Source organism: Macaca thibetana, chromosome 12 (assembly GCF_024542745.1).
Source record: "Macaca thibetana thibetana isolate TM-01 chromosome 12, ASM2454274v1, whole genome shotgun sequence".
NCBI classification, from domain to species: Eukaryota; Metazoa; Chordata; class Mammalia; order Primates; family Cercopithecidae; genus Macaca; species Macaca thibetana.
Genome location: NC_065589.1, coordinates 70,469,287 through 70,481,767, shown reverse-complemented (window position 1 = coordinate 70,481,767; position 12,481 = coordinate 70,469,287). Strand labels below are relative to the sequence as shown.

The 12,481-nt window shown below is 42.8% G+C and overlaps 2 protein-coding genes across 4 annotated transcripts in view; one reads left to right on the top strand and one right to left on the bottom strand.

Moving 5' to 3' along the window:
* The window catches only part of SLC25A12 (solute carrier family 25 member 12), a 671,031-nt gene extending 669,805 nt beyond the window's left edge, over positions 1–1,226 (bottom strand). Inside the window, exon 1 of the mRNA XM_050751344.1 lies at positions 1,223–1,226. The gene's annotated coding sequence lies outside the window, so the exon portion shown is untranslated. The remainder of the gene's footprint in view (positions 1–1,222) is intronic.
* The window catches only part of ITGA6 (integrin subunit alpha 6), a 79,457-nt gene that overhangs the window by 7,035 nt on the left and 59,941 nt on the right, over positions 1–12,481 (top strand). The gene's annotated exons all lie outside the window — the stretch shown is intronic.

Genomic DNA, 12,481 nt, shown 5'->3' with positions numbered 1-12,481 from the left:
GAATTAGGGGAATGGGAGGAAGTACCACTAAATGCAAGTACAAAGGGCAAAAACTCGTGACGTGGAGCCATGGGTATCCGCTTGCATGTTTATTTGCCAACCGGCTAGTATATTTTGCATGTCATACAATCTGAAACTTACTTTTTTGAAAAGCCATTTCAGATATAGTGTAAGAAAAGCCTTTGAGAGAAACATGCTTTCTAAGCCTGGGAGTATAGAAATAAAAATAAACTTTGCAATAATTTGAAAGGGGCACACTGGTTAGTGATTTGAAGAGTAAGGAAGCACCCGGTAATGCCTCTTTACCCAAGAGCTGTGTTTGCTTTGCTCGGTGATATCAATGTCACTGTGGTTTCTTCATTTTGAAAAGGACGTTCATTTGTACTGAGGTTGTTTTAAGTGTGTGTGTTTGAGAGAGAGAGAGAGATGCAAATGATAATAAACATTTCAGACCCAGAGGGTAGAATGTCACCTGAACCTAAGCTTTCCTGAGCCAAATACCTCCTTTGTCCTTGCAGAATCAGGAGCCCTTCTCTTGCGGATATGCTGCCATTATGATAAAGTATTGTGATGTAAAGTTAACAAGAGCAAGAGGATCCTTATCCAACTGAATCACAGCCAAGGGGTGGAATGGTTGGCCTCTGGTATGGATGCCCCATTCAGCAGCTCTGAGAGTTTGGAGTTGTTCTGTTCTCCTTCCTCCTTGCTGAAGGTAGTAAGAAATCCTCCCTAGGCCCCATTCCCCTGATACATCTTGTTGGGTGATGGCCTGTTACTGGCAGTGTGATTATGTATGTCCCTTTAGAACAAAGGTATCGAAACAATAAAAGTTGTGAAATGGAAAATGTTTAGAATTCTGCAAGGCTCCAGAGAGATTAGAGATAGGTAGGAAAAAGGCCATTGTTTTCCAATCAAAGGTGCTGAAAACCTGTTGATTGGACCTAAGGAATCCAGCTTTGCTGTGACACAAAACCCAAGAGTTTTCTTTCTTTTTCTTTCTTTCTTTTTTTTTTTTAAAACAGTCTCATTCTCTTTGCCCAAGCTAGAGTGTAGTGATGCGATTTCACCTCACTGCAGCCTTGACTTTCTTGGGCTTAGGCAATCCTCCTACCTCTGCCTTCCGAGTAGCTGGGACTACAAGTGTGCAGCACCACACCCAGCTAATGTTTTTTGTTTTTAGTAGAGTCAGAATATCACCATGTTGGCCAGGCTGGTCTCGAACTCCCGGACTGTAGCAATCAGCCCGGCTTGGCCTCCCAAAGTGTTGGGATTACAAACGTGAGCCACCGTGCCCAGCCCCAAGAGTTTTCAAAAAAGGAAGAGTTCCAAGAGGCTCAGAAGTGATCAGGTGGACATGCAAAGACATAATTCTAGGAAAGGGATATTATTAATATTTGCCAGTGAGGCCTCGTTACTGCTATTGAGACTAGGCCCAGGTGCTGACTTAAGACAATACTTTGAAAAAGTTGAGAGGCTTAAAGACCTGGGTGATGAATGAAGAAGACTTCCATGAATTTACAAGTGCAAAGAGAGATGGGTCTGGGCACTGCTGGGCCTTTTAGAGGCGCAAGGACAGTGGCCTTGGGGAAGGCTGAAGGAGACACCTATTGAATTAGATGGTGTCAAGACTGAGGGAGGACTTTTGGGAATCCCAGACTAGAGAAGTGTTTTAATGCCAAGAACATGGGAAAGCCATTTCAGATACTGTATCAGATAAGCCAGCTTAGAAAGAAAAGTACCTTCTAAGGCTTGCCCTCTATTTAGAAAGGGCTGCTACAGAGGTTAACTGAGAAGGGGTTGTAGGAATTTGGAGAGGCATTGTGAGGACCCTCATTCAGGTTGATCTGGGAGGTAAGGTCTGAGAGACAATGATCCCTCTCCCCAAGCTTAGCAGCCATGCCAGAAGCCAGCTGAGGTGGTTTTTCAATATCGTAGAATATATAAGCTTTGTAAGCTCATTTATTTCTCTCTGTGTGTGTACATGTTGATTTATACTTGTTTTCTGTTTTAACCCAAAAGAAATAGGGATTTTTGTCTTTATTTGAACAACAGGGGAATGTGCTCTAGACCTGCCAGAGAAACTATGGCCAGCTTTTTGGGGTTTTCCTATAGAAATTGTTCATTCAACAGATATTCGCTGAATATTTACTATGTATTTGGCATGGTTCCAGTGCTGGGGCTACAGCAGCAAACAAAATAGACAACATCCCTGCCTATGTTCTGACTGGGGAGACAAATCATAAACAAAAAGGTGTGTTATGTTAGATAGTAATAATTAATGCAGAAGTGTTAATGCAAGGGAGGGGAGAATGGTTGGTGTGATCTGCAAAAATAAAGTGGAGAGAGGGAACAGGGAGGTGCAGATGGGGAGGGAAGTAGTCGGCAATAGGGCCACCTGGGAAGACTTTGCTAAGAAGGTGAAACTGCATTCCTGGCAGAGAGAATGGCGAACACAAAGGCCCTAAGGCAGGAGCATGTTCAGGCAGGAGCATGTTCAGGCAGGGCAGCAAGTCTCCTTGGAGGCAGATTGTATAGGGCCTTATGGATCATCGAATGACTGGCTTTTACTCATGAATGAGATTGGGGGGAGCATTGGAAGGTTCTGAGAAGAGTAGGACATGACCTTACCTGGATTTTACATGGATTTCTCTGGCCTGCTGCCTTGAGGGTAGACTGTATGAGGACAAGGATAGAAGTAATGATACTAACTAGGAGGCTCCTGTAATAAACAGATGGTGCTTTGGACCAATGTGGCAGCAATGAAGATAGTAAAAAGTGCTTGGATTCTGGATATGTCTTGAAAGTAGAATCAACAGGATTTCCTGTGGACTAGATATCAGTTGGGACAGACAGAGTAGAGAAGAATGTGTCCAAAGTTTTTGACCTGAGCAGCTGGAAGGATGGAGTTCTATTATGGTTTGGGGAGAAATGTGAGAGGAATAGATTTTGGGGGCGGGGCAGGAGTATGGTTTTAGATGTGTCAGGTTTGGAGTGTCTAGACAGCCAAGCGAGTTATTTAGGCAGTTGGGTAAGCATCTGAGTCAATTTAAAAAATTGAATTTAAAAGCCTGAAATTCAGTTTGAAAGGTTTGATTGGTGATGCAAGTAGAGGAGCCTCTAGGTTGTGTTTAGAATGATGAATTGATGAGGGCACCAAGGACGGGGACCGAGGCCTGAGCCCTATGGTGTTCCTACAGATGGAGGTTAGGGAGAGCCCTGGAGACTGACACCTATGGCAGGAGGAGAGATAGGAGGAGAGGGAGGGAGTGTGTGGTCCTGGAAGCCACACGATGGTGTTTCAGAAAGGAAGTGAAAGATCATTTATATCAAATGACACTTACTGAGATTTGATCACGAGATTGGCAGCGTAGAAGCCACTGGCGACCTTGTGAGAGCACTGATGGGGAGGAGTGGGAGCAATGCCTAATTGGAGTGGGTTTGTGAGAGAACAGGAGAGAAGGAATTGGAGACCATAGGAACTCTTGAGGGGTTTTGCTGTAGAGGGGAGCAGAGCCATGGGGACTGGAAGGGGAAATAGTGGGTTTTTGTTTTGTTTTGTTTAACATGGGAGAAGATTATAGTGAGCTGGTTTGATGAAGATGATTCAGTCAAAAAGGAAAAGTTAATGCAAGAGAGGGGAGAACTGTTGGTGTGACCTCACCAACCGAGTAGGTGAGAGAGAACGTACCGTCGGGGAGCTGGCCTGATGACTGGAGCAAGGGTAGCTCATCACAGTCATGAGGAAGAAAGGCCGGATGAGGGGCATCGATGCAGGTAGGTGGCTAGTTGTCCTGGTGGAAGGGTACCAGGTTTTTCCATTGCTTCTAATTTCTCAGTGAATAATAAGTCATTAGCTCTAAGTTACTCGGTAGTTGTGTAAAAGTTTGCCTCATTAGGAGTAAGAACTTCACTGAGGCAGATGGATGTGGGTTTGAATCCCAGCTCCTTTACATTCTATGGATTTTGATGTTGGACAAATTACTTGTCTTCATTGGTCAAATGGAGGTACTAATAGCACCTACCTCAAAGGGTTGTGAACATTAAAGGTGAGGATAAAGCACTTAGCAGAGTGCCTGGCACATCCAATCAACATCAACCTTTACTGTTATGGGTCTCTTAAAGTAAGATATGAACATAATTCCCTCACACTGGGGAGTTTTTGTAGCTCTCTTATCTTTTCAGTCCGGTGGACAGCAGAGGTTACCCTTTGGGGGCCAGGTCCAAGGTTAACTTTCCCTATGGAAGACTGCAACTGGAGGGCAGTCCACAGGCCGCCGTGAAGTATACATTGTCTTGATGAAGACAGGAAGGGGAAGTACAGGACTTGGAAGAAGAAAGAGAAGATGGCAACATGTCAAAACTCTTTGGCAATCTGCAGACCTTTGCGCTATATTTGAGCTACAGAGAACCACGGCTTTTTATTTTGAGTTCTTACAAGGCTCATTTTAGGTGTGGAGAGAGCTCTTCCCATGTGGGTCTGCAGGTCCAGAATTGGTTAGTGCCTTGGATGGCACAGTATTGCTGTATCCTGCAGACTGAATGGACAGGAGGGGGTTGACACGGGGTGCCTGTAGTACAGGGTGGAAGCCAGCTCCGGGAACGCAGCAGGAGAGCCAAGGCTGTGCTTCCTATTCCGGCTGGCCTGGTTGATTTGTCTTTGTAATCCTAGTCAATGTATCCAGCGTCTAACTGCATATATTGAATAAAAAAGGACACATGGCCTTCTTGAATTTTCAGGAGTGTAGAAAATGAGGTTAAATCAGCACTTTGGGTTTTAAAATATTGTCCTTTTTCAAATTTCTTCTTTCAAGATGATTGGTATAGACCTTGAGGGAAAGCTGAGTCCAGAAGGAAATAGAGACTATCTTTGGAATTTTGCAAAAGTGTGAGTCATCAGGACTTGGGCATCCATTCCCCTGGTGTGCTGCAAATCAGATATGAAACATCTGCCTGAGGTGGCATAGTGATGGTATAAAAGCTTCATTATAGTACAGAATGAAGTGTGTGCTTATATAAAACACATCTTTGAAGACATTGCAAGCTTTTGGTGGTTGCTTTGCAGTCTGCCTCTATATATGTTCATCTGCCTCCATCATATAGTGCTTTTGTGAAAATGGCGGGGAAGCACTGACCAGCTCAACCTTTTCTCTATAGAAAGAAGACTGAGACCCAGAAAAGTCAAGTGACAGCTAGTCGGTGGCAATGTGGGCCCTGAAACCTAGCTCCCAGTGCCCAGTCCACCTGATGGTATGCCGTACACATCTTCCATTTGGTGAAATAGCCCATTCTTGGAGTTAAACTTATGCCACATAAATCTTGCCCTTGATAGAACAGTATCTTGGGTTTTTTAAATGTGCCCTATATAGTGGGCTGGGAGAGGTAGCAAATACAGCCACTGTCACCCTTTCCCTGCTTACTAGGGCACTCCAAATGACCATAAAACATTTTTTCAGTGGAGTCTCAGAATTCTTCAGGTCAGTGTTGGTCAGCCTTCACTGTTGTGTGGGTATTTGCAAATAAGACAGCACCTGTTTGCCCTCTTGGCCTTTCTAAATCCTGTGCATATGGAAGGCACCCTATAAATGTCTGCCTGATGGATATGATTCTTGTTGTTTTGTGAGCTTCCTAAGAACAAGACGTCAGTCTTGTTCATTTTTGGTTCAAATCTAATACATAGAAATGGACATTCAGTAGGTATTTGTTGAGCTCTTTGATTCCCCAAATACATTAAAGACTTTTAGAGAATAAGAACCAGGGTAACCATTTCTTTAGAATGATCTTTTACATGCTGGTACTTTGAAAAAAAATTTAAAATATACATGACAAAATTTATTTTAACCATTTTAAAGTGTATGATTCAGTACTGTTAAGTATATTCACATCATTTCTTGCCTGGAAATGATGATGTTTCATATTATGAGGCCATAAAGTATTGATAAGCTAAGCAAACTTTAACTCAATATATGATTGTGCTAAATCATATATCATTTAATACTATATTCTAATGTGTATTAGTGGCAATGAAATTAAAAGTTTAACATTTATGGTACAAGTTGAAATGTAGTCTCATAGCTTATTGTGTGTTTTTCCAATCTGGTTAAGGACTGCTATGAGTTGAATTCAGCAGTTGTATACCTGGCACCAGCAGCCTTTGAAAAACCAAGTAATTCAAGTTTTTAATTGAGTAACAGAAAATTGCAACTGATAAAATGCCTGGCTATATTAGCTTATTTGTCATTTATATGTTGTTAGTACTCCTTAACTCTTGGTAGCTTTAAGATGAAACCAAGAGTGGTTTCAGTTGCATTCTGTGTTTCGGTTGAAGCTGAGGCTTGATTTGTGGCTTGAAGTTTGAAAGGAAGTGCCTGTTTGTTCAGGGAACACCAATTGGACTAACAGCTGTCCTTTGTAGGAAGGTCATCTTTAGCTTGTCTTGCAAATACTTTCCTTGTTCATTAATTCCTGCTCCCCACCCTGCTTCCTTTAGAGCCATGTTAATCTATTACCTGGGAGCAGCTCTAGATTCTTGAGTTTGTAATGACTAATTTCTCTGTTGCTCTCATCCTGTTGAGTTTAATAGGCTGTCTTTTTTCGTACTGATGTTTTCATGATGAGATTTCTAATAAGCTATTTGGGAGCTATGAGAATAGAAACTGATAAATATTATCTATCTATTAGCTGTCAGAATAAAAGCTTACTGAGGGTTCTGAACTGTGAGGCCACTGAAGGCAGGGGCTTGGGTCTGATTTTTCTGTGTTTGTCTAGAGCTTTAACAGAGCCTGACGCTTGAAACTCTTAAAAATATGCTTTAAAATAAATCTAAATTCAGCCAGGCATGGTGGCTCATGCCAGTGATCCCAGCACTTTGGGAGGCTGAGGTGGAAGGATGGCCTGAGCCCAGGAACTCCAGGTGAGAATGAGCTATGATTGTGTCACTGCACTCCAGCCTGGGTAACAGAGTGGAGACTGTCTCTTAAAAAAAAAAAAAAATCGGATCCCAGTGCGTAAGACATAGGTGTTTGCATCTGTGAAAGAGAGTAGACACATTCTAGTAATACCCAATGTTTTTGTGAATTTGTTTACAATTGAAACTATTTGCCACTTGCAGAAGTTGGGAAGGAACTTGGGGAATGGCCTAGAAAGGTAGACCATCACCCTCATTTCATAGAATAAGAAATGGAGACCTAGGATTTGTCATAGTCCTGCAGACAGCTACAGACACAGTTGTGCCCACAGCTCCCTTGTCCTGAGTTGTTTCCGCTTCATTCCTGCTAGAACCCCATCCTGCCCTCACCCCTAAGCAGAGGTCCACCTAGCTGATGTGTCTGTTTTTATAAAATGTCACCAGAAGCTTAAGCACATCTGTTCGTGTCCCACCAAACTTGTCTGAATCTCTTTCTCATCATAGAGAGGTGCCATCCTGAGTTGCTCAGATGATAAACATTTCTCCATTAGAAACTAGGCTTGGATTTGCCTGTGGCCACAAATCCAGAAGCAGCTGTGTGTTCCCCATATTGGTCACCAACGCCTGCGTCCTGTTTCTGAATAAGGAGTCCTGGTTACCGCCACACCCCTCATTCATTGCTTTAGATTAGATGAAAGGCGAGGCGCCTGACTCAGGCCACGACTCACTCTGCTTGGGTAAACCCAGCTCCTCCCAGTAGGAAGTGATTGCCCCAGGCAGGTTGAGGAGTGCCCATGGTATCCAGGACTAAAGCATTTGGACCCTGCAGCTATTATAAACAGCACTTTACAGTGCTTGCCGTCTGAATAGTGGGACTCCCCTGGAATGGACAGATTCAGTCCCTTCTGAAAGGAGGATGGACGAAGGGTGAGGAGTTCGTGTTGGATGTATTTTCAGAGCTGAAAGGTTCCCCTGAGTGCTGTCAGTGCCATGGATGTTTATAGGGAAGGTTAGAGTTCCTCTCTCTGATGTCATTGCATTTTATGCCGTAGCTCACTTGACTGTGGGACTCTGTAGGAAGGCTTATCTACTTTTCAGCTGTTGCACCTCTTTTCTTCTATGTAGTTTGGCCTCTGCCTTACATTCACTCTTTATTGTAATGCCCTGGTTGCCAGCACAGTGCCTGGCCCACAGTAGATACGTTTTTGTGAGCTTGCTTTACTGATGTGTTGTCATGCCTCTGGAACAGGCTGTAAAAATCAATCTTTGACTCTTTTTGCCAGCAACTGCCTACATAAAGAGAGCATGTGTGAGCTTGTTTTATGCAATTATAAGGTTTGCTTCATGACTCGTGGGCACTGATTTTTTTTTTTTTAACCTCATTATCTCTGTCATTTTCTCTGCAAGATTTTTGGTGACCCCCATGTCCATGGACTGACTTCTATTTTTAAAATTTCATTTTTATTTTTGAATAGATAGTACAGTCACATGATACAAATATTAAAACTACGAAGATGGAATGAAAGTCAGCCTCCCACCATTGATCTCCAGTCACCCTATTCTTCCTGGATGCAGCCATTGTTTCACCAGCTTACTGTGAATCCTTCAGAGCCACCTATACATTTACAAGCAAATATGTACATAGTGGTTCTTTTTGTTTTTTTTGTTTTACTCATTTGCCATGTAGATTCTTCTGCACCTTGCCCTTTTTCTCCTGGTATGTTTTAATGCCTGTTCAATCTTGTAAATAAAGAGCTTCCTAAGTATTTTTAATCTCTGCATAATACTCAGTTTTGAGGATGAACTATGATTTATTTAACCCGTTTGGGTATTCAGATAATTTCTAATCCTTTGCTGTTAAAAGCAGTGCTGCAGTGAAGAACTTTGTGCTTCCCTCATTTCACCTTAAATGGGGGATTAATTAATTCCTAGTGCAGAGTGGCCTGGCCAGCGTTGTTGTTTTAATGGTCATGGCTGATTCTGGAGGAGTGACTGCCCTCATTCCTTTCTATCCTAACCATCTGATACGACCAAAGGCTACGCTATCAGTGGGTTTAGTAGAGTCTTTTCAACAATAGAGTTGCCAGCCTTATGCCCAAGCTGTTGGATCCCTGAAGGCTTCAGTGTTTGTGCCCTAGCTGTACTTTACTCTTGTTAAAATGTATGTGTTAAAATTAGAGTGGCTTGTTGGAATGTATAAGATTGCATATAGTGTTTCATGTTTCATCACTGTGTTAAGAGTTTACAAAGTTACTTGACATTATTTTTTCTTTTTTGAGACAGGGTCTCACGCTCTTGCCCAGGCTGGAGTACAAGTGGCGCAATCACGGGTTACTGCAGCCTCAACCCGCTGGGCTTGGGTGATCCTCCCACCTCGGCCTCCTGAGTACCTGGGACTACAGGCATGCAGCACCACGCCTAGCTAATCTTTGTATTTTTTGTAGAGATAAGGTTTTACCATGTTGCTCAGGCTGGTCTCAAGTTCCTGGGCTCAAGTAATCCTCCCACCTTGGCCCCCAAAGTTCTGGGATTACAGGTGTGAGCCACCGTGCCTGGCCCATCGTTTCATTTGATCCTTGCAACACCCTATGAGAAAATTTAGATAGAACGATTTCACAGATAATCCTTAGTGATACTCAGCTAACGGGTGGTACCGCCAGGACTTGAACCCACCATTCTTGTAACTTTCTTGGTATTTCTGGTTGTGGTTGTGGCCTGCCGGTTTGTTACGGGGCAGAAAAGAAGATGGACGCTTTCTGGAGGTAGCTGCTACAAGCATACACTGTATTATCTCAGCAATAACAAGTCCAAGTAGGACTGATACGGTATACACAAATAAAGAAGTAGTAGTTGCTGAAATATTGAAATAACTTTCATTCTAGTTGGTACAGGTTGAGTATCCCAAATATGAACAACCAAAACTTGAAATGCTCCAAAGTTGGAAACTTTTTGAGTGTCTTTGAGTGCCTGCCAACATGACATGCAAGAGAAACATTCATTTTAGCATTTCGGATTTTGGATTTTTAGATTTGGGATGCTCAGTAGGTATTAATGCAAATATTCCGAAATCCAAAAAAAAAAAAAAAAAAAAAAAAAAAACCCAAAGACCCAAAACACTTGTGGTCCCAAGCATTTCAGAAAAATGATACTCAACCTGTAAATAGCTCTGTCCCAAACCCCCTGAGTTTCCTTCTCTACTTCCCTGGCCACTTTTCACATAGAAACCCCCCTAATCGCCACATATTTCCCCCCACAACCCAGCAACTAAAGAGGAAATGCCCTCATAAACAAGGAGCCCCTGCATTGTGCTCCCGTGCTATGGCCACCATCTGTGCTTGCTAATTGGTTCCCAAGCCATACTGGTCCCTAAATATTCTTGAATATCTAAGTGCAGGAATGGAGTAGTAAACAATTTAAACATTTAGGCATATAACTTGATTTCTGTAGGTTTTTTTTTTTTTTTTTTGAGACAGTCTTGCTGTCACCTAGGCTGGAGTGCAGTGGATCTTGGCTCACTGCAACCTCCGCCTCCCAGTTTCAAGCGATTCTCCTGTGTCAGCAGGATCTTGGCTCACTGCAACCTCCGCCTCCTGGGTTCAAGCGATTCTCCTGTCTCAGCCTCCCGAGTAGCTGGGACTACAGGAGCCCACCACCACACCTGGTTAATTTTTTTGTATTTTTAGTAGAGACAGGGTTTTGCTGTGTTGGCCAGGCTGGTCTCGAACTCCTGACCTCAAGTGACTGCTCGCCTCAGCCTCCAAAACTGCTGAGATTACAGGCATGAGCCACCGTGCCCGGCCAGTATTTATATTTTCTAAATTGCCTTTGTTGTTCACAGTATCCTATTTCTAAATCTGTTTTCTTTTTCTTTTCTTTTCTTTTTTAAAGAAAAGCCTGAAAGACCTCTTTTGGTTTTTCTTTTTGCTTTGTCTTTGTCTTCCCGTCCTCTCAAAATCTGGGTAGCTGGTCTGAGATGTCGGGACCCAGGACTCGCTCTCTTGTTGCTCCACCATTGGAGCCTCAACCTCAAATTCAAGGTAGTGGCACCTACATTCCAGGCAGCTGCTGAAGAAAGGAACAAAGAACAGAGCCAAAGGCACACGCATGCTGTCTTCTAAGGAAAATATCGGAAGCAGCGGTGTGATGCTTTGTCACGGTCCTGTTCAGCAGGACTGAGTTGTGTGGCACGTCCAGCTAAAGAGGAAGGTTCAGTTGAGTAGTATTTATTCAGGGTGGCCTTATGCCCAGCTAAAAAGTCTTACTCTGGGAAAGAGGAGAACTGATATTGGGTGACAGCCAGCACTTTCTGGCAGAGCTACTAAGCCTGTTGTTTCATTTATCTCATTTAGAAAATAAACTGTGACCATATTAATTTCCTTTTCAAAACATTGAAAAATTTGTATTTCCTAAACTATTGGAATAGTAAAATGGGTATGGCGACCCACCAGGTGTGAGCTCATTAAGACTACCTTTTCTGTTGTTTTTTATTGAAATTATTTTATTGAAAAATGATGGAAAAAAGTCACTTTTTCCTTTGCAGATGAACTATTTGATAATAGCTTTTAAGAAGTGAATCTTATTGTTTGAGTTAACACTGATAATATTTATGCTTGGTACACTTGAAATATAAAAACCTGCTTGGTCACAACATGCTAGAATTTAAAATTATTAAAAGTGATGAATTAATGATAAAACTTTATTCCCATAACAGAAATTTGCTAAGCATCTACTATGTGCCAGGCACTGTGCAAAGGTCAGGGATAGACATGGTGAGCTCACAATCCAGTGTATACAGCTTCTTAGACTTGGTTTCTTGAAAGGAAAACTCACTAGAGTTTGGACTCCAAATCACAGATGTCGTTTGGCGACTGATAAGTCGGGTTATCTGGTAATTCAGAAGCACAGGAAATGATTAAATGCCACATTTGACAAGATCTGGCAGCTGCTTTGTGAAACCGAAAGAACAGGATTGCTTGGAGACAATTATCAGAACTTGGGCTTTCATTTTTCCTTACTGCAGTAGACAATGTTTTATTATGGCTCTTTGAGAGATGTCTTACTGGTGTGAATTGCTTGGTCAGCTGAAAAACTTTTGAGCTAATTTTATTTTTACTTTTTTTGAGACAGAGTCTCATTCCGTTGCCCAGGCTGGAGTGCAGTGGCATAGTCTTGGCTTACTGCAACCTCCACCACCCAGGTTCAAGCGATACTTGTGCCTTGGCCTCTGGAGAGCTGGGATTACAGGCGTGCACTAGGTTGGTCTCAAACCCCTGACCTCAAGTGATCTCCCTGCCTGGGCCTCCCAAAGTGCTGGGATTATAGGTGTGAGGCACCACGCCTAGCCACGTTTTATTTTTATTTTTATTTATTTATTTTTTATTTTGTGAGATAGAGTCTCACTCTGTCAACCAGACTGGAGTGCAGGGGCGTGATCTCCGCCTCCCAAGTTCAAGCTGTTCTCATGCCTCAGCCTCCTGAGTAGCTGGGATTACAGGTGCCCGCCACTACGTCCAGCTAACTTTTGTATTTTTAGTAGAGACGAGGTTCTAACATGTTGACTAGGCTGGCCTCGAACTC